This window comes from Sander lucioperca, chromosome 20, assembly GCF_008315115.2.
Source record: "Sander lucioperca isolate FBNREF2018 chromosome 20, SLUC_FBN_1.2, whole genome shotgun sequence".
NCBI lineage: Eukaryota > Metazoa > Chordata > Actinopteri > Perciformes > Percidae > Sander > Sander lucioperca.
In genome coordinates, this window is record NC_050192.1 from 5626435 (window position 1) to 5641858 (window position 15424).

At 38.3% G+C, this 15424-nt stretch overlaps 1 protein-coding gene across 6 annotated transcripts in view; it reads left to right on the forward strand.

Moving 5' to 3' along the window:
• The window catches only part of ppfibp1a (PPFIA binding protein 1a), a 128477-nt gene that overhangs the window by 43367 nt on the left and 69686 nt on the right, over positions 1–15424 (forward strand). The gene's annotated exons all lie outside the window — the stretch shown is intronic.

A 15424-nucleotide genomic window follows, 5' to 3' on the forward strand; every position in this document is an offset into this window, starting at 1 on the left:
TTGATTAATCACTAATTAATCATACATTTTTTATCTGTTCTCAATGTACTTTAAAACAATATGCTTACTTTATGCAAATGTTTATTATTATTGCAACAATCCAAAACAATCACAAATACTGTGTAGAATATTCTCCAGGATAAACTCAAAGGTACTGTATGCTCAAGAAATATGCACAAAGCATAATATGGCAAACCCAAGCCCATCAAGCAACAACAGATGGGCATATTGACCTGAATGTAACATTACTCTGCGTCGGCCGTATGCTTGGCCAGGAAGTTGCATTTGAGACTTGACATACTCCGGTGGTAACTCAATTTACATCAATAGTACAGGCAAATAACTTCAGTCTTGTCAAGAGAATTATCTGGAAGGGCTTTGGAACTGAACTTGCTATTCAAAAGACCCTTTTCTTTATCCATTTCTGCTCAAGGAGGTTTTTTTGTGCTAGCCATCCACAACATAGATCAACGTTACTGCTGCTGCGGCCCGGGGCCCAAATCAAAGAACGCGCTCGTGTTAATCGCGCGTCAAAAGAAAATGTGCCGTTAAAAAAGAATTTGAGTTAACTCGTTATTATCGCGTTCATTTTGACATTATGCATATACATTTACTCCATCCCTGTTTACATTATAGTTTATTATTCATTGTGCAATTACTGTCTACCACAAATATGATTGTATTTATGTCATGTTATCCCTATTTTAACTTTTCACTATTTTATGTCTTAGATTCCCATTTTTTTAAACTTTATATTCACATTAATATTTAATGAGCATTGTTGTCGTTGAGATTTAAGATTTTCATTGCCAACAACTGTTTCTCTGTAATTGTTGTGCATGACAATATATAACTTGAAGGCGAAGTTACTATTGCAAAGACCCACAAGCTAAAATGTGAACATTGCTAACAGTACTTGGATCACCTTAGAAACTAAAACAAAAAAAAAAAACTTTTTTTTTACAAACCAACAACAAACCAGGTAGCTGAATCTGAAGCATAACTTTCTTTTTTTATCTCAATATGATGTTTTGTGTTATGACCTGGCTCGAGTGGCCACAACAAAAGGGGGACACACCGTGATCAGGGTTTAACAAAATATATTTATTTAAACAAATTAAACCAAATTCAAGGGTTGACTTAAGTAATGGGGTGTGATGTCGGTAAAGGTAGCAGTGTGGTATGAGCATGAGTGGAAGATATGTTGAAAAGGTGCATAAAAACAAAGCAAAGAACTAAACCAACATCACTAAACAAGACGGAAGCAGGAGCCAGAGCCCAGAGAGAGGGCTGCTAGCTGCAGCTAGACTGAAATAACCCCAGGTGTTCCTTGCTCTAACGACCACCTGCAGAGACAGGTGACTCACACAGCAAACTCCAGATGGAACATCAGGGGTTATCACATTTGTTACTAGATGCATTTGGAAACACAATGTATTCATTCTATTATCACATTCATGTATGCATCGCAACAATATAGTGAGAACATCCTATTAGGAGCGTTGAGCACTACAAAGAGACACAAAATGACTAAAAATAGATGCAAAACAATTACAAAGAGACACAAAATGACCAAAAATAGATGCAAAACAATTACAAAGAGACACAAAATGACAAAAAATAGATGCAAAACAACTACAAGAGGACACAAAATGACTAACAAAAAATGATGCAAAACAATCCCAAAGAGACGCAAAATGACTAAAAATAGACTCTATGAGACTCTGAGTTTAGGTTTACTTGTTCCTTTGTGACAGGGTGGGGGTCTCTTACAGTACGTGTCTGTGGCCATGGGCCCATTGTTTCATAATTTGTCCATGGTAAACAAGGGCAGTGGTGTAAGAAGTGAGAAATACCGAACATGAATTTGCACTTGATGTGAGATAGTTGAGGTTTGAGAATAGTGATTTCAAAATCCACCCTAAGGCTAAACACAGAAGACAATATTTCACTCGATGATGGTGCCAGTAGAGACATATGTTCATTTTGTGAGTAGAACTGTTGAAGAAAAGGTTATATTTCTTTTTCTAAACTTTGGTTGCGTTCCTGTCTGTTGGGTCACAAGAGGACAGAGTCTGAGAATGTCAAATGTCATAGTAAATGTCAGGGTAGTTGGCCACCAAGATGGCAGTGTGAAAGTGTTCATATCTCTATCGACAGATGGTACATAATGTTCAATTTTTTTCTACTTACACAAGAGCGTAAACAGCACAGGGGAGTGTGTCCAAGTTATGTCAGGCAGAGCAAATATATAGTAAGAAGATATATTGTTTGGCTTCATGTATTCTAACACCAGCAGAGGTTGTTTTGGCATTAACAAACTCACTAACATCAAATTAAAACTAAAAGCTGTTTGTCATCTTCAGTGTTATGATGTTGTTGTTATATTTTAGTAAAAGCAGACAGCTGAGGAGCCTTGTGGCGACAGACATGCTTCAGGAACATGGTCTGCTAGGTTGACATTAAGGGAGCCTGCGAATGAGAAATGATTTAATCATTAACATTCATGAGCGGGAACATGGGTGGCTTCCAGCACGCTGCGCTGCTGCCTAAAACAAAACAAAACACAGCCAGCACAATACTGATATTGCAGCTGTAAAGTGATTATTTTAGAGACAGTGAGAACATCATCAGAAATCTGAATGCATCAACAGAACTTGGCGAAGAGAGCCAGTCCTTGGTGAATGTCAAGCACACTGATATGTGGTAAAGAAAAGCACAAAAACACCATACAGTGTTTGTCTCTAAAAGGAACGCATGTAGACTCTTGTGGCTGTTTTTTAAGTTCCACAACTTGTTGGTGCAGTGTGATAATTGCTCGTTTATTTTATAATATTTCTTGACTTGCCTCCCTGTATCAACCACAAAGAGGCAATGTGTGAGGATCAATTTGTTGCTTAACAGTTTAATGACACCCTAAGCACGCTCCCTAAAAAAGACTGTTTTGTGTTATTCTCACAACAACACTTGAAGCCGCTGAAGCTGGGATTTGTTGGCTGTTGAGTGCCATTTGGCAGATTTAAAAGCCTCAGCAGCATGACAAGGGATTATTTTCTTAGGTCTACACCCTCCAGAGTGTGGTGCCTCCACGCTCAATATATGTTTTGAAATGAGAAGACACTGAGCTGTTTAAATACAAGAAAGCTAAAGTAGTTAAGTGCCTAGTCTCAAGCAAGTATGAATCCATCCATCTATTATTGGTAACCACTTATCTTATTCAGGGTTGCTGGGGCTGACATTGGCTGAGAGGCGGGGTACAGCCTGGACAGGTCGCCAGATTATCACAGGGCTCACATATCAGACAACAATTCACGCTTAAAATTAAAATAGGTCGGGCACGTAAACAATGAACTTAAACCTTCGTAAAGCTGCAGATTCAGTAAAGGTATACTGTGTGTGTGCAAATGTGCATCAACTCAATCAGTGCTCAACCATGAAGATACCACCCAAAAAATGGCAAGAATCTTGCGAGTACATAAAAATCAACAAATAAGCAAAACTGTTTCAAGTGCTACATAGGCCAGCTCTTCATTGAGGCCTGGAATGGTAATGGCCCTTTAATTGAAGATGCACAATGTTTCTGTTTTTCTCTTTGTAGCATGTTTCTTTAGTTTTTCTCCTCAAAGCAAAGTATTATGCCTTGGTATTTCTAGGTTATTATGACTTATTGATCAAATAGCTAGGTGCAAGTCTAACCCCTCTTTTTCAATCTCATGATATGTCCTTTGCTCTAAAGAGCACCTGTTTTTTATACCTGCATTCGTGAAGTAGCACTCCTCAGCCAATGTACTGGCAGTTGCTCTCATGGCCAGTGGTGGAATGTAACTAAGTACATTTACTAAAGTATTATACTTAAGTACAATTTTGACATACTTGCTTGAGTATTTCCATTCTATGCCAATTTATACTTTCACTCCACTACATTTCAGAAGGGAATATTGTACCTTTTACTCCACTACATTTATTTGACACTTATTTTACATATATTTACTTTTAAAGCATGATATTCTTTTATATTATAATAGAGTGCTAATCTACTAATCTACCCAGTAGAACAGCATACAAATTATCTCCAATTGGCTCCACATTGATAACCTACAACACCAAAATGCTCTTACATGTATTCAATAGTGAAAAAAATGGAATAATATAATATTCTATAATGACAAAACACTGTGAGTCATTCTGCATGACTACTTTTACTTTAATTACTTTATAGATATAGATTTTACACAGTAAATGAATCAACACACAAATTGACCAATTATGCTGCAAAAGAGAATGAAATACATTTAATAGCCTCCTGTTAAAGAAAAAAAGAAGTCTTATTTGCGGTTAACCTGTTAAAAAGACATCTTTCATTCCCCTCATGGAGCAGGTCTGATTTAATCACAGATTACCTAATGGCTCTTTGGTTTAATTAGGCCATTTAAAGGTTAACTGCCAGGTCTGCGCCCACATCCACAACAGTCAGATATCTGTCATCGCTGTGCTCCCTCTACACCAGTCCTATATGGTGAAACACATATGGTGCCTTTTTTCCCCCTGTACAGTATATTTTTATATAAATAATGAGAGTTGATCCAGCATACATTCACTCCATGTGGCCTTGCACATCAATACCTACCGACGCGTTTGTCACAGCAGGTCTATAGAGACACTTATTTGCTCGACCATTTTATGGTACACGCACCATATCAAACACAGGATTCAATTAAATAATTTTTAGCACATTTGTCTCGTTCATTTAATCAATCATTAACCACAAGATATTTTTAGCTTTGCAGCTATGATGCAGGAGAAAGCAATATTTTATTCTCCGTGTAATGTTTTTATATTATTCTTTGTATGTGATGGCTTTCATCTCTTTTATGTTTTTCTCTTTTCTTTTTCTTTCTGCATCTATTTCTGTAAACACGAGAATAGCTCCATGGCGTTTAATGAAGATTGCATGTTCTGCTGTTGGTGCATGTGGGCTTTATAGTCTTTTGCATGCTGTTTGTTGATATGCTCTTTTATACTGTGTATTTTAAACAGTATGATGATGTTGATGTTTAATAAAAAATTTTAAACATCTGAACGGGGAAAAAATTTAAAAGATCTTTTCCTTAAATGGTTTCCCCAATGGTTAATGTGCATAACTCATAAATGCAAGTTTCCTGTCTCTCTCTACACTGTTAACTGCAAAGTGGCCAAAAATGATAACACTAAGCTTAAGAAATTTGGCTTCTTGGCTAACTCATTTACAGTTTATCAGTTGATCAAAGGCCATTGCCCCTCACAAATAAACAAATAAAATATAGCTGACTGTAAATTATTGTTCCATTCTATAAAAAAAAATCCCAGTATGAATTCATTAGGTGACAATCTTTCCCTCTCTTTATCTCTGTTTCACACTAGGGTGCACACACACAGACACACACACACACACACACACTCTTACCAAGGATGTACTCGGGGTAAGCGGTGACTGATCACGCTGAGAGCGCCTCACTGGGATGTTCGGAACAATTACCTCTGCCTCACTGCCACTCAGGACCCCTCAGGTGAAGTCATTATCTAAACCAGAGGCTGCTCACTACAGTCACAATGAATTCACATTAACAGTTGAGCTTGGGCCACCAGGGCCATCTGGATGCATGGATCCAATTATACTCATTACTGGACAAGGCATGGTCCTCAAAATTGGGACTTTTTAAAATAAATTCCCCCCCCCCCCGGAAGTTATAAAGCAAAACGGCACTTTTGGGATGTTTGAAGTAATCAGCCAATTCAAAGGAGTAATTTGCTTCATTTGCTACTTCGAAACCTCTTAAAACTGTGAGGGGGGTCTAGGAGTCAAAATCCAACTTTCAGATAAGCAGCTAAGAGAAGACTATTTTCTCTTGCAATAGGAACCTATATCTTGTATCCCTCTGGTTCTGACCCCAACCACTTACTTCATTCAACAGTATGGTCATTCATTTTTCTCATGTTCAATTATTGGATAGAAGCACAGGAGATTTGGCACTCATTCTCTCTTTTACCTTTTGCTGTTATCTATTTTTCGCAGCATGAAGACTAACCTGAAACAATGAATCCTAGAAAGGCTGTGGCATTTGAACGGGTGGTCTGATTTTTTTAAGGTAAAAGTACCACCTTTCCAGTAACTCCAGAATCTGTTTTCTTGTTTGTTTACTTCATATGGAATACATGCACAGCTTGCATCTATTGTAAATCACCTCTAAGAACGTAGCAAAGGGTCTGCAGCCATCCTATCAGCTCTGTAGGGCTGTTTAACGGTTTCCTTTGCCATGGAATATCCTGCTGTTTAAACATTTAAACAAATCAATATCAATTTAAGTGTGCTCTTTATTTAGAATATTGTACAGCCTTACTTTGCCTACACAGCCCTTTCCGACAGGGAACTGAACCAGTTGTATCCATTTATGCTCTCTTTGAATCCAGCGGACTTCTTTGACAAAAACATTACCTCACAAAACATGGGAGTTGCTGATCTACCGCTGCCTCGATCGGTTAGTTTGTTTGTGTTATTGTGTGACTTGTGTTTTAAAAGGGTTAGAAACTAACAAAACTAACAAAGTAAGCAACTGATCGAGGCAGCGGTAGACCAGAAACTCGCGTGTTCGGCGAGGTAAAATGACCTCAAATGTGTCTAGTGGCTTTGAGGAGAGCAATATAACAGCTTCAGTTCCCCGTCGAAAAGGTGTAAGGTAAAGCATTAAACATTTTTCAAATATAGTATACACTTGAACTGTGTTTTTTTTAGGTGTCTAAAATACATTTAGCTGCTGCCTCCGTCCAAGGCAGTACATTGCTTAGCTTCTGTGTCGGTACTCCTGTCTGCTTCTCCAAACTGGGGGCGTGCCGACCACCATCTACTATAGCTTATGCTGCGTTCATGCCACCTGGGAATAACAGGGACCGCCCCCTGTGATTACGTTGTTTTTCCGACTGCCAGCGTTCACATGGTCGGGATGCATGTTCTTCTTCTTCTGTTATATTGCCGTTTGGCATAACAACTTGTTGCATGACTGCCACCAACTGTTGGCCGTAGCCTACAGCATCAGGTGTGTGAAAACATGGAGGCCACAATAACAAAAGATTTGCTGCTGTTTTCTTATGCGAGCATACAAACAGCACATGGACAGGTGTTTGTCTGTGTTATCTGCAGGACAACAGGACGGGAAAGGGCACAGATAAGGTGTTGTTTTTTTTATACATGGGCCTATTTATGAAGAATTTGAAACATGTTATGTTTCTTGGCAGAGGCGTTTGTCCACAATAAACAGTTTATTGTCATTGAAATATTTTCAGTGAACCAAAGTCACCTACATCAAACGTCAGTTGTCAACAATGCGTCACCAACTGGGAAACTCGGTTAGCAAAATCCAGCCCGAGTTTCCCACCTCTAATTCCCACAGGAAGTGACGTGAATGATGACGTTTTCACTCGGAAAAATGTTTATGTCTATGAACGCAGCATTCTACACTGACTATGGATAGGTACCTCATACAACCACACTTCAAAAGATCTAAACCATCCCCTTGATAGACTTCAGACTTATGGCAACCCGTTCTTTCAAACTGCAAAGTGTGTAAACACGGCTGTTTTTTCAGGGATTCTTGCAAGCAATATATAGATTCATTAGTAGTACGTAGATCTGGTGAATGTTTAAACAGGTAGTATCCTTTTGGACCTGGAAAAAACTTTAATAACCATTTTTTTGAGGGACATTGAATACCAAATGTAAAACGTCTCATGATTAGAAGGATATACATTTTCACAGGCACTAAATGCGGAGAAGTAGTGTAACATGTTTGTACATTATATGTAATATCTTTGTGTTGTGTGTCTCAATAGTGTGCTTTATTTGATGGGAAACCAGCTTTTTTAAATTCCATGTACTTTTGTGATTTTTTTTATGCTTGCATATTCAGATCAAGAGCAGTACAAGGACATACTTAATGCTTTAGGAATTCATGCAGCCTTTTCTTTGCCTTGAATCGTCTTGGACTGATTTCCCCTTTTACTGTACATTCAGTTAGAAACAGCAAGTCTGACCTTATGGACACTGAAATCATGGTAATCAATGTGTCATCAGCAGTCATATCTCTCTGATTAAAGGCACTGCAGCGTGGATGGTATCAGCGAGGCTCAGCTGAAGTTAGCGGTGGCTATTCAAGAGTTTTTCACTGTCAAAACGATGAACTTTGTTTTCACTGCAGCTTCCTGAGTTTTGAAAAGAATAAGAATGACATCCTCATCACGATATTTACCGTCAAAAGTAAGAAAGAGAGACATTTTTTAAATAATAAAACCATACACGCTGTTCCCTCCTACACCCAGATAGCAGTGTGTGCTTTGCATCTAATGTATTCTCTTTCAAATGGACTAATCAATAACATGCTTTCACTCCTACCAGGAGATGGGAATGAAATATGTTGCTGTATAATTCATGGCATTTGATTTTTTTTCTTTCTACATTACCTCCCACTACGTTTTCACCCTCTCCAAATATTACTCCTGAGGAAACAAGAGCCGCATTTGAATACTGTGCAACATGAATTATTAATTTATAGTATATAGTAAAAGGTGCACAGGCAGATATTGGAAGTATTTCCCTCTATTGTTGTTGTCTTCTTTGTCGAAGTGACACATACTTTTATATATATATTTTTTTCATGGTATGGGGTAAAGTATCGCAGCTGATCAATTCCTCTCCTCTGTCCAGAGATTACCTCAGTGCAGACATCCACAATAATTCAGTGGTGTTAGTCTTTGATTGAGCTGTTGTCATGGTGACCTGGATGTTCAATAGATACCGGGATGGACCGGAGAGACTCTCCTCATATCCACAGAGCTATAATTAAACACAATTTAGAGCAAACCACATCTCTCTCAGTGGCGCGGTTGAGAATATTGCAGGGATGTGGAGAGTGTGTGTCAGTGTGATCCTCTGGAGAATAAACCAATGGCATGCTAAGATGAATGGCGTGATAACCTCACATCAGCCAAAACAGAGGCATAAATTGTTCCCCCTCTTTTTTTAAGGAGAGTTAAATTATTTAAATACCCTCTTTTTGTTGATGTCTCAAACATTTTGTGGAATAAAATGTGATCAGCTTGATTAAAAATAATGCTCTGAGCTGGCAAATTTAAATAACATTGAATAGAAGAAGCATAACACAATAATGTCATGAGTTTTCTTTCCAGTTATGATGTAAGTCCCATTGCAGACATTCCGGAAGATAAACAACTAGATAGAAGAGAGAGAGAGAGAGAGAGAGAGAGAGAGAGAGAGAGAGAGAGAGAGAGAGATGTTAATTTGTTCGATGCGACCGTGTGCCCCAAGACAGGAACACATAAGCCCCGATAAAGTCACAAGCACACATAACACCTGTTGTGTACAGCACCTGCTGTGATGGACACACGTGATGTGAAGATCACCTTTTCACTCAGAAAAAGTCCATGTTTCCCAGTCTGGAGCATGGCTTGGTAATGATTTAACCAATGAATAAACTCAACAAAGCATATCAATTGGTTGATTTAATTTGCATTTAAATCATGAATTTAAATATACAATGTAAAAGATGCAGCTGAAAATAGTCACCAACAAAAACATTGTTAATTCTAGTTTGAGTAACTTTTGCTAAAAACTAAAGTGCCAATCTGTTTTAAGGAATGATTGAGCCATTTTAACAATAACACTATATAATAATGACCCCTTTTTAAAGATTAACATCTTCAGTGGGCTCAGTGCTGAGTGCCACAGACACGGTAGGGACGTTACAGTCTTGGATTGTTGGTTTTGGTCCTTTAATGGGATTTGTTGACAACAATGTGACTGTCGCTACACACCCTCCCCTGTCGCTCTAGGCAAACACTCCCTAACTATAAGCTTTATCAAAGAGGAGATAAGAGTTTTAAGCTTACTCTTAAATGTGGGGAGGGTGTCTGCCTCCCAAACCCAGACTGGGAGCTGGTTCAACATGAGAGGAGCCTGATAGCTGAAGGCTCTGGCTCCTATTCTACTTTTGGAGACTCTAGGAACTACAAGTAACTCTGCATTCTTGAAGCGCAGTGTTCTAGTGGGGCAATAGGGTACTACAGGTATGAGCTCTTTAAGATATGATGGTGCCTGACCATTAAGAGCTTTGTAGGTCAGAAGAAGGATTTTAAATTCAATCCTGGATTTTACAGGAAGCCAATGCAGAGAAGCTAATACAGGAGAAATATGATCTCTTTCCTAAGTTCTTGTCAGTACACGCGCTGCAGCATTCTGGATTAACTGGAGGGTCTTAAGAGACTTGTTTGAGCAACCTGATAATAAGGAATTGCAATAGTCCAGACTTGAAGTAACAAATGCATGGACTAGTTTTTCTGCATTGTTTTGAGACAGGACATGCCTAATTTTGGCAATGTTACGCAGGTGAAAAAAGGCAGGTCTTGAAATTTATTTTATGTAGGCGTTAAAGGATATATCCTGATCAAAAATAACTCTAAGATTTCTGACAGTAGTGCTGGAGGCCATTACAATGCCATCCAGAGTAGCTATATCTTTAGATAATGAGCTTCTGAGGTATTTAGGGCCCAGCACAATAACTTAAGTTTTGAGTTTTGAGAGTTTAACATCAGAAAATTGTAGGTCATCCAGGATTTTATATCCTTAATGCATGCTTGAAGTTTAACTGACTGGTTTCATCTTGCTTGATCGATGGGTACCATCTGCATAATAGTGTGTCCTAATAATATTGTCTAGAGGAAACACATATAAGGTAAATAGAATTGGGCCTAGCACCGAGCCTTGTGGAACACCATGGCTAACTTTAGTGTGCATGTAGGATTCATCGTTAGCATTAACAAACTGAGATTGATCTGATAAATAGGTCTAAAACCAGCTTAGTATGGTTCCTTTAATTCCAATTAAATGTTCCAGTCTCTGTAAGAGGATGCTATGGTCAATAGTGTTGAATGCAGCACTAACATCTAATAAGACAAGTACGGAGACAAGTCCTTTGTCTGAAGCAGTTAGAAGGTAATTTGTAATTTTCACCAGTTTCACAAGAATCTGTGCTATGATGCACTCTAAATCCTGACTGAAAATCCTCAAATAAACTATTGTTATGTAGGAAGTCACATAACTGTGAGAATAAGCGACTACCTTCTCAAGGATCTTGAAGAGAAAGGCGAGATTAGATATACCGTAGGTCTATAGTTGGACCTCTGGATCAAGAGTGTTTTTTTTGAGAGCTTTATCACACGCTACTTTAAATGACTGTGGTACATAATGTTAATAAAGACATTGATCATCTAGTAACGAAGTGTTCACTAAGGGTAAAGCTTCTTTAAGAAGCTTAGTTGAGATGACAGGTAGATGGCTTAGCTGAAGAAATCTTTAGTAGTTTAATTGGTGAAGGTCAATAGGAGAAAAGCAGTCTAAGTATGTCATGTCTTAAAGCTGTGTCTAGCAGTCCTGTGTTTAAAGGTAAACCGTTAGAATTTGAGGGCAAGATGTGATGAATTTTATCTCTAATTGTTATAATTTTATCATTAAAGACTCTAATGAAGTCAGAGCTATAGGAATAAATGGCTCAATAGAGCTGTGACTCTCTGTCAGCCTGGCTACAGTGCTGAAAAGAAACCAAGGGGTTGTTCTTATTTTTTTCTATTAATGATGAGTAATAAGTAATAAGTCTGATGGCCTTCCTAAATGTTTTCAGACTTTCTTGCCAGTCTAAACGAGATTTTTCCAGATTGGTGGAACACCATTTACTTCCAAGTTTTCACGAGGTTTGTTTTAATTTGGGGGGTTGGGAGTGCTACCAAGGTGCTAATTCCCTTTATTTCATCATATTCTTTTTGAGAGGAGCAACAGAGTCTAAAGTCCTTTTTAGCTAGGCCGCAGCACCGTCTACAAAATGATCAATTTGTGAGGGACTAAAGTTAACATAAAAGTCCGCTGTTATATTTAGGCATGGCATTGAATTAAATGCCATTGGAATCACTTCCTTAAATTCAGCTATAGCACTATCAGATAGACATCTAGTGTAGAAACTTTTATCTAATGTCATATAGTCGGGTACTACTAATTCGAAAGTTATTAAAGAATCGTCTGATAATAAAGGATTCTGTGGAAATACTATTAAATACAAGGTTGAGGGTGTGGTTAAATGAGTGAGTGGATTTATGTACACTCTGAGTGAAACCAATCAAATCTAGAGATAAACGCAATACTAAGGCTGCCTTTATCAACGTTAAATTATAGTTATAATTTAGTTTAGGTTTAGCAAGGAATAACAAACAAATTGTTTACTAGTACCGCTCTAGAAGACAGAGATCTGAAATTTAAAAGTCCACATCGAATTATCATAATATCTTCTACTATAGCAGTGGTGGTTTTAATTTGTATTAGGTTTTTGTGTATAACTCCTCTTTTGTTTACTTTTGAATTAATTGATTTGAGTCGGGGGACAGACACCGTTGTTATGGAACTATGAGTGGGTAACTGCTCAAATGGAAGCGCAGAATGGTGTGTCGGACTGCAGCTCTGCTTCCTGGTCTCAACTCTGTGTTGTCATGGTTAAGGAACGCTTATAAACTCAGTCAGATTTCTAGATATGAGAACGGCCTCGTCCAAAGTGGGATGAATGCCGTCTCCTGATCAGACCAGTTTTACCCCAGATTAATGCCACCTACATGAGTAAGTTTTGGCAACTATAGAACTCAAGGACATAGGTTTGGTTTCAGAAGTTGGTTTCAACAACAGCAAGAAGAAAACCATTTCAATTAATTGAGAAAATAACAAATTTTACTAAAATTGGTTGTTATGCTGTCCTTATGCTGTCTTGTATTTGCACCCTCACTTGAAAGATCACTGTTTTATCTATATTCTTCATGGTGTTTAGTTGTACTATCTTTTTAGGAAAATATTAGCTGTAGATTAAAATATTGAGAAGCAAAACATCTCTTCTGTGGATTATAGTACTATAGTATAATACTTAAAGGGGCGCTATGCAGTTTTGGCCATTTCTTCGCTGTTTTCTCGCTTTTTGCTCGCAGGTTTCTCTATAGAGCTCCCCCTACAGCTTCGGAATAGATATTTGGCAGCTCCTTACTTACTTGTGTCTGACTGCTCGCTCGGTCAGTCTGCCGTTTCCTCTTTCTCTGTTCCTCCGACAATGCTTTCCTAGCTTTCTGCTTCTTTTTTGGCGGCTCAGCCATGACGATAGTGTGAAAAACTCCATCGCTACCTTGTTAGCCGGTTCCTGAATGGGTGTATGTGTGCAGTGCCGTGAAACAATTCGTTACATCGCGAGACCTGATATCACGCGATACTTCCTGACGCTGAGCCCAGCGGCTTGCCGGCCGAAAGTTGCAAGGGTGGTTTTTCCGCTCGCAGGCGCTAGGGGGGAGCGAGACGACCACCATTCAACCCGAAAAAAGTCATATAACCATTCCAATGACTCTGAAGCTGTTCAGTTAAGGTAAATTAAGCTAAAAAAAACTGCATAGTTCCTCTTTAAAGAAAATCAACATAAGAAAATAAAAATCAAATACTTAAAAAGTCGCCAGCCTCCAAATATATTTACATCACTTGTTGATTCTCTCTTGCCTCAAACGAACAGCAAGTCTGTGAAACAACCCTAAAAATTGCACACTTGATGACACCCTGTTTTGCCTCTGGCACTGGCCTCCTGCAGGCAGGCAATCGTCCTATCTGCCTGTCTGCACTCTCTGTATGGGTGAGCCGCAGAGATAGCGTGCCCATAGGGAAAAGCAGCTCATCAGCACATCACCTGGGACAAAAGGCCAAAGCAGGAGAAAGGGATAACACTGTTGTGTAATCACAGCTAACAGAGACACGCTTGAGTCTTGGTCTATCTCCTTTTTATCGGACTGGATTATCAGACTCGGGGGTAATGGGTTTGGGGAATGGACAGGGCAGGGATGTGAAAACCAGCGATCTGGGTTGTCAAGTTCTTCTTTATTTCACTTTCAGGCTTTAAGGGAGCAGAGGTTTGAGAGGGGGACAGACAGAAATAGCAATGATAGAAATGAAAACTACCAAAGCTGCAAGAGAAACAAGATCTTCATGGATGATTTTTTTTAGTTTTGTTAGATAACTGTCCAATTCTAAATGCTGTTTTGAAAACAATTTAAAATGATTCCTACTTCAGGACCGAATCCAATTCACCAATAATCCTATTTATATATTTTGGCAGATTCTGCAGTCCTCACAGGTGTGAGCTATGAAAAACTGTACCCGAGCAAAACAGCGTCTTCTATCATCAGTTTGATTAACAAATCCATCAAGCAGATTAATCTGTCAAACCTGGCCAGCATTTCAACATCATCGAACTTGTTGGATCAGAAAAGTCGACTTTAAACAGTCATTGATCTGCGCCTCACACAGTTATGTATGAACATGTGTCATTCACTCTTTTTCTATCGTGTACAGAGTAGGGCTGTACGGAATATTTCAAAGCTTCAAAGCTTCAATTATAACATTGACATTCAAATTCTAAATAAACATGCAAATGGGGCACAGCCTTTTTTTTTGCATGTCTATTCATTCTGTTTAAACACAATATTTCTGCACAGTTGCAGATAAAGATCAGGCTTCAACCATATTATTATTATAGTATTATACTTTTGTTTTAAGAATTAGATTCCAGTGGTTGCTGCATAGGATTGTCAACGACTCGTTGTTGTAAAGTCAAAGGAAATCTTTTTCTGATTTATTTTATTTCCATTTCTGTCGTGGTGTAATGTTGCTATAAGCCTCAGGGTGGGATTATTATTTCATCATTATATTATGCCCATATTGGATCAGCCTTCTGCCAATATGTATTTATGTTGCTGAAACTGATGCGTTACAGTCATTAAAGAAAGTTGATTTAATTAAAAAAGACTTAGTCATTTAATCCGATGAATCACTTTTTACGATAACATCATTAAATATGACAACAGACATTCAAAGCTTCATTGGAAAACCTCAGTAGAAGCTTTGAAAATAAATAAATTACATTCCTGTACAGCCCTAGTGTAAAGCAATGTTCTGTCTCAAAAAAAGGGCAATAAAAAGTAAAACCAGGGTTTTTCTGTGATATGTAATATCTCACTTGAAAAAGTACAAAAGAATGGTACATTAAGATTAATGACCATCTCCATTGTTGGTGCAAATGGTAGGCTATGAAATTTCAGTCTGCTTTCAAGTGTAATCCCCCCCTGTAAATGTTCCATTTTGCTTCTGCAGCTAACTGGTTATCAATGTGAACAGTAGCTTTACTCGACCTGACCTATGAGCAAAAAGTCCATCTGTAGGATAAATTCTCACTTTATTACACTTTGAAATCAAATGCATTCACTTCAAATACACAGGTCAAATTTAGGGTCGGATCATAGTTTCTGACAAACATGA